The following is a 13980-nucleotide window of genomic DNA, read 5'->3' as shown; positions in this document are numbered from 1 at the left end:
ATTTTTTACTAAAATTATGTTTATGCCCGACCTAGTCAAACAACGCCCAGTCAAATCTCTAAGAACTTCGGAACTATTTGTGCTACTGAAAACTATTATAATTACTATTTTAACTCTTGAAAACTCGAAGGTATTAATTTAGTCGCTGATACTAAAATTCGTTTGCAAATTTTAATTATTCCGTTTGGAAGAAATGTTCGGAAAATGATTTTCTCGCATGACTTCAGCATTAGCCATTGTTACAAATAAAACTGTAGACTGTTCTGTTCCAACTTATACTGCACATTCAATTATTTTTTACTAGCACAAAGATCACAAAGCTATCTGAAACCCCGTGTTTGCTTTGTTTATGTTTGTGCTTTTAAAACGCGTTTCTAAAGAGTAAAACAATTTTAAATCAATGACAATTTAAATAAATAAAAATAATAAACTAAAAATTTAAATCAATAGATAAAAAAAAATTTTCGTGCAAATCCATTAAAAGTTTGATATTAAAATTATATTTGATTTTAAAATTATATTAGTATACGATTATATCTTAAAATTATACTATAATATTCCTCCGAATTTAAAAATAAATTAATGTCCGTAACTTTCAAAATTAAAAATAATTAAATAAATAAAACCAATTTTGCAAAAACATTGAAGAACATAAGAATATTATTCAATAAAATTTTAGGTTACTTTGTATTTTCGATTTCCTAGAAATGTACTTTTAAATCGTTACTTTTTTTGTTTAGAACTTGTACTTTTACTTGTAATTTTTACTCGTTACTTTTTAAAATAAGAACTTTTTACTTTTTACTCGTTACATTTTTTAAAAATACTTGTACTTTTACTCGTTACTTTTTGAAAGTAACGTTGCCATATATGGTCATGTCCTTATAATGTCACGAAAACTTAAAACCACATGCTTAACATCTATTTTAGCCATAAAATTAAAATCTTTGGCAAATTAAAAAAAATTTAAAACTTGGATAATGTTAGGCAAATAAGAAAAAGTGGACTAACACATTTAATAAATTTTTATTAAACTATGTATTACGTAGACAGCAATAATGAACAGAATGTCTTCTTCACAACCAACATCTTCTTAACTTTGTTCTTGTACTTTCTTCTTTTTTGAGTATGAAAAGTATACTCACATACCTATTAAGTAAAAAACAACACAACTAATTTGTTAAACTTTTGAAAATTTCAATTGAGGAACACTATTTCACTTCACAGTTTTTTTTTAAAGTAACGCCACTTTCATTAAAATAACGTTAACGTAATATTTTTTTAAAAAAATTATTATTAAATTATTATTGAGAACAGCGGTTCTCAATTTTTTTTCCGTCTACGGAACCCTAAATGATTGACCTTTTTTTCAAAGTTCTTTAGCAATACCGGCAAATGACGTAGTGTAGGCACCTCGATCCTGATTGTTTGTTTAAATGTGGCATTTGTTTACGTTAGCAACTGTTTTTCTCCTTCTATTCCGAGTAAGCCAAGCCTGACAAGGATCAATTCTCTTAAGCGACACAGTCTAAATTTTTTCGCAAAGATTCTTTCTCAAAGATTTCAATTCGTTCACTATATATTTACACAGAGACTTAACACAAAGACGGGCACAAAGTCACGTGGAACATAAACAAACTAATTATGCATCGAAGTTGCCAGATACACAAAACAAAAAATATATCACAGTTACAATAAAATACATAAACAGATAATAAATCTAAGTTAAGTTAAAGAAGTCGACGAAAAAGAATTATATTTCAACAAATTCGATGTGCGATACGGTTCTGTGTGTAATTAACTTATCGTTAATTAACATTTTAACTTACGTGAAAAAACTTAGCTCAACTTTGTCACGTCATTTTGTTAAATGACAATCGGCTGGAGCTGACGTCATAGGTCATATGTGCGGGTTAAGGCTCCTATACTATCAGAGCTGACCTATCAAACAATATTGGAGCAAACAAGTTAGCAAGTTAAAGTTATGTTAGTATTAGTTATGTTTTGTTATGTGCTTATGTTAGCTCTTTGCTCCAAAAATAAATGATAAGTCGGCCTGTCTAATTCAGGGGCTCTAGTGTGGGTATGTTTGATCTTCTTCTTCTCGAAGTGCAAGTACCCAATTGTAAACGTATTTGCCGAAGAAAGACTACCAATAATATTGAAACTATATGAGGTGAGGAATTAAAATTTTTTGTCCATCGTTTTAACCTTTTCAGCACAACAGATTTTGAGTTAAAATCTTAAATCGGTAGCAACAGTGATTTTTAAGTAAAGAAACATATTTAAGCTCGATCCTGTTTAAAAAAAATTGGTTGCTAAAAAACGGTGGACGTTTAGAAGCAAATAGTTTTTCATTTTTAGTGGTTCATAGTATTTTTTGTTGTTATTTTATTCATTTATTATTATTTTTTTGAATAAGTGTTGCCAAAATGGCAGACTTCAAATGGCAGACAGACTTCAAATTTGTTAATGATTTTAAAGAATACTTAACTCTCGGAACCACGGTGATCCTTCAACGGAACTCTGGAATTTTGCGGAACACCTTTTGGGAACCGCTAATTTAAAACCTTGTTGTCCCTGGAATTTCGTTCCCATTTTACTACTGATGTCATAATTGGCGAATTTAAGATTAAAAAATATTTAAAAAAAAAACTTCTTTAATTATTGTTTGGACCTTTATTGTAATATGTATTCATTTGAAATTTCTTTCATATTTCAAATTTCTTTCATATTGTGATTTTTGACAAATTTGAATGCTACGAGAAAATTCAGTACTAGCAAATCGATTTACTACAGAGATGTTAATTTTATGAAGGTAATTATCCCTACAATTCTACTTATTGTTGTAGTATTTACCTTTTTTGATTTTCAACAAAACACAAATAATTTCGCAAAATTAAATATCTAGCGCCACGTAAATCCAATGAAGTTCCTGAAATACTTAAAAATAAATAAATAAATAAATAAATAAATAAACAGCGGTCGTGACGGCCATTTTCTTTTATGTTATAAAAATAAAAAAAGTAATAATAAATAGTTAAACTCACGTGCGTCTGACTGATCAAAAAATACCATCATTATAGCGTTATTCCATTTTGTATCCACCGGAAATTTATTTATTTATTCAGGTATGTTTTATTAATTACGATATAGTCTGAAAATTTAAATACTGCCTGAACTTCAGCGTATGCCAAATCTGTTTGCTGCATGCAAAATTCATTTTAATTTATAACCGTCGTTTTAGGTTTACGACTACCAATGCTCAACTCCGCAGCCTTGTAATTTTGAAACCCAATCTTGAAGACAAGGGAAATCCTGGAACAGGCATTGGGACAAACTAGCCTTCGTGGAGGATTTTCTGATGGAACTAACCCACATTTGCGTTACATGGAGAGGAAAATCTTCCACGGTTAACCTGACTCCAAACCATAATCAGTCTACCATTGAGAATATTGTACGTGAGCACTGTGGTCGGTTCGAGCCGGGTGTGGAATTCGCATTGACTGGCCATCGTTGGGATTCGAATCCAGTTCACCTCATTGGGAGGCGAGCGCTCTAACCACCTGAGCAATTTAAAATTCATCGCCATATACCTGATTATAACAGTGATTCTAGTGTTTCATGACTTATCTTTCTGATTAGTATTAGTTTTCTGTTTTTCGTTAAATATACAGTGTTCAGTATTTTCGCCTCATACGAGGGTTGCTATTTATATTTCTGGCCTAATAATGAAAAAACAAATATGTAGGATCGAAATTGGTTTTATTGGTTTTCAAAATATTCTCCATGATGATCAATACACTTTTGCATGCGTTTGAATCAATTTTCAAAGCACTTTTTCCAGTCCGATTGAGGTAACTCCAAAACATGCGTTTTGAATGCATCAACCGCTTCTTTGGGGGTTGAAAATCGTTCTCCACGTAATTTATTTTTGATGTGTGGGAATAAGAAGAAGTCATTGGGTGCCAAATCAGATCTGTACGGCGGATGACCCATCAGTTCGATTTTTCGCTCCGTCAGAAATGCCTTTGTTTGAGTCGATGTGTGAGAGCTCGCATTGTCATGATGAAGAATGATTCGCCTGTTCTTCTGCTTTTTTCGAATTTCTCCGATGACTTCTGGCAAACAAATGGTCGTGTACCATTCAGAACTGACCGTCCTGCGTTGCTCTAACGCCACTGTTGCCACATGACCGTTAATGCCGAAGAAACAGGCAATCATTTGTCTCGATGTGCTTCTTCCTCGAACAACTTTTGTTGGTTTTGCATCGTCTTGGAAGACTCATACAGTTGATTGCTCATATGCATAGATCCATGATTCGTCACCTGTGTAGATGTTATACACAGCCTTTGATGTACCTTGAACGTATTTTTCCAACATTTCCTTGCACCAATCGACACGAGCCTTTTTTTGAGTGTTTGTCAGATTATGCGGAATCCAACGCGAACAAATTTTTTTTACGCTCAAATGTTCATGTAATATTTTATTGATGCTAGTCATACTAATGTCTAAAGACGCCTCTATCTCACGGTATGTCACATGACGATCTTGCTTTATCAGTTCACGCACAGCATCGATCTTTTCTGGCACAACAACGGATTTTGGACGACCTGTACGGGATTCGTCCTAGATCGAATATCGACCACGATTAAATTCGTTATACCAATTTTTTACAGCGCTGTAGGATGGCGCTTTATCGCTGAATAAAGAATTAAGTTAATCGAAGCACTCTTGTCTTGACAATCCACGTCGAAAGTTATGAAAAATAATGGCACGAAAATGTTCACGATTCAATTCCACTTTTTGAAAGAGAAGAACTTTTCAATTTACTGTCAACAACACAAATGAAGCTATAATGGTAAATCGTCTGCGGAATTTATGTTTAAAAATATCAAACTTTCGATTACAATCTTCTGCGGTCGCCTAACAACACTTAGTGTTGCCAAGGCCAGAAATATAAATAGCAACCCTCGTATATAGCATTCAGTATTTTCGCCAAATGAAATATCTAAGAATGCAAATGATCATTAAAATAACGTTGACGAAATATACATATTTTTTTTAAAATAATAATTTAAAATGTTACGTTTTATATTTAAATATTCTAAAGCAATTTTCTACATTTTTGTTAAAATCGATATTGAAATTTTTACTCGTTATTTACAGTGGTTTCTCACCAGGTTTTCCTTGAGGCTTTTCAGGTTTATTAGGATCTTGACCAGGAATAGGAGGATCTTTCCTTTCAGGAAATTTTTCAGGTTTCTTTGGATTTTGACCAGGATTTGGATTTTTATCAAAGGGATCTGACATTTCAAAGATCGAAAAATAAGAATTGAATTACAAATAAATTAAATTCAACTCAGCGGATAGAAAAGAGAAAAAAAAATCGTGTTAAAATTTATTTCCTACTTGTTAAATTACTGAATTTTGAGTGAGGGAATTTGTAAAAAAATTTTTCGAGGATGGACTGGATTAAGAACTGATGTTATTCCTGTTAACGGTTACAATCAAATATTGTTTTGTAGTTATCCAAATGTACTCTTATCAAATGTTCACAACTTATAGAGATGCCCAATCCTGAAGCTAAACGAACTTTTATTAATCATTCAATTAGTGGTTGCTAATAGCAACCAATTGTTGAAACTATTTTACTTTAAAATAAAACTTCTGATTGCATATGATCCACCATCATCCAGCTTAACGCAAGGACAAAAGAAGACTATTCGGTCGTTCTTATATCCAGAGCCACGTTATCACGTCAAAGAATTGAAATTTAGCCAAGATCGTCGATTCGTGATTGGTTTTGTCAACGGTATATGCAATTTCAGAGGTTCTACCGTTGGATGTGGCAGGTAAGGTTAATTTTGCTTCAGGTCCGGAATTACAGAAAATAAGGATATTCAAGCTAAATAAAGTGAGTAGAATTTCTTCCTTTTTTTATCTCCATTAATTCTTATTTCGATTCGAAATGCATTTTATTGGGTCTATTAATTTCGCTTACATTGTGTTCATTGCAATTTTATTAAGTTTTGGCTATAGTTTTGTTTTATTTTATAACGGTCGTTGAACAGTCCTCCATTTTCATGGGTTTATGACTACAAATGTTCAATTCCGTAGCCTTGTCATTTTGAAACCAATCCAGAAGACTTGATGAAACAAACCAGCATTTGCGTTGCAGGGAGAGGAAGACCACGAGAACATCCCACGGTTAGCCTGACAGCAAAGAGACCCACGATCTGTTTACCACTGAGGATATTTCACGTCAGCACTCATTGGAAGGCCGACGCTCTCCTGAGCCATCGCGGCTCCCGATGTTTTATTTCTTATATCTGTCGTTGAACAGCCGATCCAGTTTTTGGGTTTACGACTCCTAATGTTCAAATCCGTAGCCTTGTAATTTTGAAACCAATACAGAAGACAGGGGAACTCCTGTATCGGTACCAAATATGGAGGACTTTGTGTCTCGTCAGATTTAACATGCATCAGTCACCATTTACTACACGGGGAGTCTTCGGCGGGCGGGGATCGAATCCACGATCTCTTGGACATGGGCCCAGTGACCTACCAACCCGGCAATCCCGATGCTTCACTGAGGGGATAGAGCGTTCCTCATCCGGATCATGGGTTAGAGCAGGGCCGCCTCGAAAGAAGGAGGAGTTACAGTTCAGTTGAATAGGGGGCCTCGGTACTGAAAATGGTCTTCAGCTCTGACGTCATGCATCACGATCCATGTTTCAGCTGGTTTGTGTTGTATGCTGTGTTGATTACATAACAAAATTGTTTTTTTTTTCCAGAAAATAATGAATGCACTACTAGTTATTATTTTAACTGTCCATGTTTTGTTCTTATTCTTTGTTATATGATTGCATTAAAGAAATATTAGCTTTTGGAATTTTAAGCATTTCCATTAAAATTCTAAGGAATTTCTTCTAAGGCTTATTAAAAATTTGTTATTTTACGAATGGTGATGAAAAAACAAATTATATTTTGCTTTACTTGGTTAAAGCATCTAACAACACTGTCAGGCTTAAAAACTTCCTTTTGAATAATTTCTTCTGTTTGACTATTTTAGTGAAACACATTTCAAAACGTAATTTTTATTTATCTATTTATTTTTTTGTATATTACGAATTGTACAAAATTGTAAAAAATGCAATGCTATTGGTAAATAGTTTTTCAACTTTTGGTAGGAGAATTCAATGTATTTTTTATACAATTAGGGGAGAAAAAAATATTTTTAAATATTGTAGTTACCCATGAAATTGGTTACGTAATACTAGTACATAATAATTTTGCACATTTTATTAATAGTACAATACTTAAAATATGTTTCTAATACTTTTCTTTTGTTATTCTATATATTTGTTTTTAACCATGACTGGTTTAAGTTTTCTTTTGAATAGTTCCTTTTGTTTTGCTAGTTAAACAAAAATTATTGCAAGATAGTATTTGTAAGAACAAATGATTCACCGCCAGTTATTTTAATTTTTCATATCTTGTCTGTATTTTTATTTATTTATTTTTTGTATGATTGCATTAAGAAAACAGTTTTAGATTTTAGTAACAATGTTAACATTTCCCCTCTACATTTCTATAATTTAGATTAAGGTGACAATCTCTTGTATTTATATCTTGATACATAATGTAAATGTAAAAATAATTATATTAATGTTATTCATGCAAAAGTATTGTTTGTATAAAGAATGAATAAAAAATTTTTTATGGTATTCTGTACCTGCAAAGTTTATATAACTCATTTAAATTCACCTACACATTTGACGAAATATGTCTGCTTTTTTTCCTATATTAATTTAAAAAATTTTTTTTTGAAGTTTTAATTTCGTTATATACATTTTTTATCCTCTTAAATTCATTCTTTAGTATCTTATAAAATATGAATCTTATGCCTTTTAAACACTATTTTAATAGTCCTGTTTTGTTAAAAGTTCAACACGAAATATTTTTACAGTATAAGAATTAATTCTTATTGATTTTTTTTTTATGTGACTAGTCTCCTATCTGAAAGTATTCCAACTATTTGGCTCAAAACTTCTTACTAGTAAATATCAATAGATTGAATAGGTATTAGTTGAATCATAAAAAGTGTAGTTGGTTGTTCAACTTATGTGGAATTAAAATATAATTTGCAATAAATAATTGTTAAGCAACATCATAGCTAAATCACATTTTTATTTTGTTGAATTTGAAAAAAAGGTTATTTGGAGAAGAAATATTTACCATCTGTAATTAAAATGTTCTAACGAAACTCATAACATTTATTAAATTGACTAGTTATCTCTCTATACATTCAGATTCAATTTTCTTATGGATGATAATTTCATTTGCACTAAATTTTATGAGGTTAAAGGTTTGGTAATTTAGGATGCAAAAGAAGCTGGAATACTTGTATAAAATAAATTATGTTTAATTAGAATAAATTAAATTCCAAATAATGTCACGTAATTAAGGCAGAAGAGAAATTTTTAAAAATTACTTGAAATTCATGAAATTTTATGAATTAAGCTATCTCTTTTTGACAACATTCAAATTACTAAAGAGAAAGTGAAGAAACGTGTCTGGATCGTAATGCGTGATGTCACAAAACGAGTGCCGTGGCCCCCTGAATTGTAACTCCTCCTTCTTTCGAGGCGGCCCTGGTTAGAGTCCCCTTGCGGTCTGGCTAACCGTGGGAGGTTCTCGTGGTCCTCCTCTCCATGTAAAGCAACTGCGAGTTAGCTCCATCAAAAAGTACTCCAAGAAGGCAAATTTTCCCAATACTCGATACAGGAGTTTCCTTGTCTTCTGGATTGGGTTCAAAATGACAAGGTTACGGAGTTGAACATTGGTAGTTGTTAAATCCATTAAATTGGGTCGGCTGTTCAACGACGGTTATGAAATGAAATAGAATGTTTTAATGAAATTTCATTATGTTTTTGCCGTCATTTCTGTTTGCACGGTGTACCACGCAAACAGGAATGGCGCTAAATAAAAAAAAAGAATTGCCAATTTCGTCAAGGAGGCACCCTCTAATATATTTCTACCGGCATTTTTAATGTATTTATACATAATAATAATTAAAAGTATTTTTATATTCTTTTTGTTATTAACTTATAGTTACTGCCTTGAAGGTGATTCCAATATAAATATGTATGCTGAAGAAGGTAAAGTATTTTGTGATGAACACGTGCATAGGCAGGATATGAAAACCAATCCGATGACAAACATCAATTGATGACAGCAACCCATGATTTGAAATGTTTAACGGAGTCAATACAGAAAGAAAAAAGGATTTGACCCATGGGTATCCAGTGATCATAAAAAGGTGATCACAACTTCTGTTTCTTTGTATCTGTTTTTTTTTTTTAAATTTATTTATATATATATATATATATATTTGAAATAAGCTAGGGAATGCATATCTGCATTTTCCCTGAGTCCGTCGCAACAGACATAATTTATTTTCCATTTGAGAATTTTGAACATTTTTTTTCGCTTAGTGGTGGTTACGAATTTCTATCCATGAATAGATTTTATGACTATCGCTGAGAAGCCGACCCAAATTTAAGTCTTCGACTACCATTGTTCAACTCCGTAGTCTTGTAATTTTGAACCCAATCCAGAAAACAACGAAGTTCCTGAATCAATTATTGGAGAAATTAAATTAGCGCTTTGGAGATGTCTTCGATGGAACAAACCCGTATTCGCGTTACATGGTGAGGAAAGCAACGAAAACATCTCATGGTTAGCCTGACGGGAAGGGGACTCTGATCCATCATCAGTCTAATATTGAGGATATTTTAAGTTAACACTGTGGCTGGTGCTCTCCATTAATTAAGAAAAATTTGAGTGCAAGGAATATCGAGTGAAGGCCATTTACCGTAATAAAAGAAATCTGAATTGTAAAGAACAATCGGAAACGGTCATCAACGCTTGCAGCGACAAATTGGTGAGCTACACAACTGACCACTTCCTACGATTTCACATGGTCATTCACCTGCTCGAATCCAACGCTACGCTGCTCTATGCTTGATCGTGAAATCATTTTATAGATATTAATGGATGAATAAGATTTAAAAAAATTTTAAATTAGTAAAGGAAATAAATATATTTTTCACATATATTTTTCGAAACCATTTTATTCTAATTACTTTTCCCGTTATTCTTATCACATAATCTTATCTCTAACAATAATCATATAATAAGTATAATTTATATTTCGTTATTTCTCAGCTAACTCTAAGTATTTTTTCGTTCACACCTACTAATGAAACAAAACATTTATAGCACGTTAATTAAAATTCTAACTTATGAAGAGAAACTTGACTTTAACCCACCATTTTGCTTATAAACGATCAGCTGTGATCTTCTTCTTTAAGTAGAATTACTCGATTATAGTCTTGAAAATTGGATCAACCACGCACCAGATTAATTTCTGGGATTATATTTTCCAGATCGCGGTTACTCCCATATTTTTTTACAGCCTGGGTCATCTCATCTTTAGGGTAGAACTCTATCCCCTGAGCCACCACTTAATAGTTTTATTTTATAATATAACCGTCGTTGAACAGCCAACCCAATTTTATGGGTTTACGACTACTAATATTCAACTCCGTAGCCTTGTCATTTTGAACCCAATCCAGAAGGCAAGGGAACTCCTTGTTCAAGTATTGGGAAAAATTTGCCTTCGCGGAGGACTTTTTTTGATGCAGCTAACCCGCACTTGCGTTACATGGAGAGGAAGACCACGAGAACCTCCCACGGTTAGCCTGATGGCAAGGGAAATCTAACCCATGATCCATCTACCACTGAGGATATTTCACGTCAGCACTGTGGTCAGTGCAAGCCGGCATTCGTATCGACCAGCCATCGATGGGATCAAACCCCGGTTCACCCCATTGGAAAGTGAACGCTCTATTCCCTGAGCTGCTCCCACTTAATAGTTAACATATTTGCAGTTAGATTCTCGAACCATAAATATTGTATTGTTACAGTACTTAGAGCTCTCTCCTTTTTTTATTTCACGAACTCGAATCTGAATAATCTTCGTAAAAAAAAAAAAAAATTTATGGATCGCAAACTAATGATTGAGGGAGGGAAAAAAAACAACGAAGTTATCAAAATCTTTCAAACCATAAAAGAAGTCAGCGATCGTAAATGCAAAATTTAGATAGTCAAAACCAGTTTATTTGTTGGAAAAAATTAAATGGTGGCGTCGGTCATTTCGAGTTTAATCAGTCCAATTAATTAGGTTTAATTATCTTACTGGAACCTACGCTTAGATGGTTCTCGAGATTGATTTGTCTGATTTAGGTAACGAGTGCTTGTTTTCCTTTCTCACTTATATATTAAAATGAAACTAAAAATACGTAGGTTCTAAATATTGACGACCTACGAGAGGATAATATTAATAGTATATAAAGGGCGGTATTTTTTTTAAGGGCTCAATAGGTTAGTTACACCACTGGTTACACGATATATTCTTTGACCAAATTGTCTTTTTAATGCCCATATCATTTTTTTTTTAATTCACTAATAATGAACAACAGTATTTTATTTCACTTTATTCCAAACGATACTTCTCAATGCGATTCACAGATGGCAGCACATTTAAAAGAATTTGGTGCAGAGAAGAAAACACTTTCTTACAATAAAAGATGCGAGTAACAATGACAAGAAAAATGATAAAAATAAAGTGGTTTCGAAAACTATTTAGGAAATAAATTTTAAAATTTTTTATTCTCATTCTTCCATTAAGATGCATAATATAAAAGCTGTGAAAGTAGCTCATTGAACTATACTTTTATAAGTATTTTATGCGTATAATGATTTTACAAATCACAAGAATTTTTTTTTACATAGATCTGTAAATTAATGTTATTTCATGCGAACATATTTGTTTAACTATCAGTAAAAACAGTCACTTTAATAATGTAACAAATAAAACTAAGTTATAAATAAAGTAGTAACTGAAATCATATGCAGTACAGGTACAGAATTTTGCATTTGACTTCATTAAAATATAGGCAGTATTTAAAATTTGAACTTTTAAAAAAATAATTATAATAATAATAAAAAGAATGGTTCAGAAACATTTATTATTGAAAAAAGGGTTTTATTATTGTATAATGAAAATTTTAATGCAAAAAAAATATGTCTATATAAATATATATGTATATAATAGATTAAATATTAGTCTAAAGTATTCACAATGACTATTTTTTTAGTCGAATGAAAGCAAGAAAACATTATTTTAAATAAAAAAACAATTAAAGTAAAAAATATTATCTAAATAGCAAAAGCTCATTTCGTAATTTTATTAATGCTAATTTAGCTACACTTAAAAAAAAGAAAATGTTAAATAAATTGAGTGATAGGTTAAATTTTATGTAATTCTCTACGATATGTAATTCATATTACGGTATTGAACGCTCATGGAACCAAACTTTTTACTTTCGAGATCTTCATCCCATTCTCGGTAGCTCATATGGTAGGGCCCTGCAGTCTTCGGAAATTCTACCAATCCGTAAAGTTCTCACTTCGGTACAAAACTACCGATGTTAGTTTTTTGCTAATACGTGCCATGACTTTCGGAATGAAAATAATATGCTCAGCAAAGCTTTCAAAAGTTTGAACCCCTTAATGTTCATTTTACTTTTCTGTATTTCGCCATAACTTTGGCCATATTGGGTATTTTCTTAATGAGTTGACAGATTTTGGCACAAAATTATAAAATCTGTTAACGCAGTCCCAGCAAAATTTTTTTTTGTTAATTTTGCTTTTAATATATATATATTTTTTTCTGTAATTGATAAGGTATATATTTTTTGACGTCACTCTATGTAATTTTAACCGGTAAAATATCAAATTTGAACGAAATCGATCGAATAGTTCGTGTTTAATTTTACAACAAGCATTTTTTTAAAGTTTGATTATTTAGAAACTAATCAACGAATTTTGTTGACAGGAACATTTTCATATTTTCATCTGAAATTTCAAAGTTGTAAGTGTATCAGGTCGAGAGGGGCACACAAACATTTTATTTTACTACATGAATATTAGCATACTATATGAATATTGCATTAATCACTTAGCATGAAGAACAAAATTAAAATGTTACATGAATTACATTAAAATGCTATATTTAGTCAAAATCTACTTTCATTTGCTTACGCTTTTAAGGGCTGCATGCACTTTAAAACATAAACAAAAGGTAAATTATCATATTTTAAGAGAGCTTCTACTAAGATACTACAAGGTACCATACATCAGATTTTAAATTAGCTGAAATAAATAACTTTTCAAGTTGTGAACAGGTTGTAGCTGCTACAACAAAGATTAAACGAAACGAACAACAGTAATACGAGGGCGAACAATTCTGAAACAAGCTTTCGAACTTTTATAAATCTCTCTCACAGGCACTTCTCGTTCCATGATTGGTTCACCTAATTTAAAATTTACTACCGGTAGAAACTACACAATTTGAGCTGTGAACATTTCTTTAAAAACCCATTTTGTTTTGAGCTGTGTATAAATTCTGCATTTTGACATGGACGTCCTTGGAAATGGGGGAGGGGGTGTATGTCTGCCTAAATAATTAGAAATCTTTAAATGATACCCCCCTCAATATTTCAGACAAATAAAGTTTTAATTAAATATTATCGATTTTAACTGTTTAATGTAAGAAACGAGAAAGAGCTAAAAAATGATATTTTTCTCCGGTAATTAATACATTTAAGGCAGTTTTTCGAATGCTCCGTTAAAATATGCAAGGCTTTTTTTGCGAATAACATGCTCTTTTCATAGCTGTTGTGAGTTCGCAGCAGTTACTTTCATGAACTGTTAGGTGAGATTTAACCTATCTAAAGTCATTGCTGTTTATGCTTATTCTGAAAATGGTACCAAACGTGAATAGGGTGAAAAGCCACAGTTATGAGAAAATGAAAAAAGTTTGTGGCCTAATTTTTTAATATTTAAAAA

This window comes from Parasteatoda tepidariorum, chromosome 8, assembly GCF_982258835.1.
Source record: "Parasteatoda tepidariorum strain Cologne lab strain chromosome 8, Ptep-v5.0, whole genome shotgun sequence".
NCBI classification, from domain to species: Eukaryota; Metazoa; Arthropoda; class Arachnida; order Araneae; family Theridiidae; genus Parasteatoda; species Parasteatoda tepidariorum.
This window is presented reverse-complemented; position numbering follows the sequence as displayed.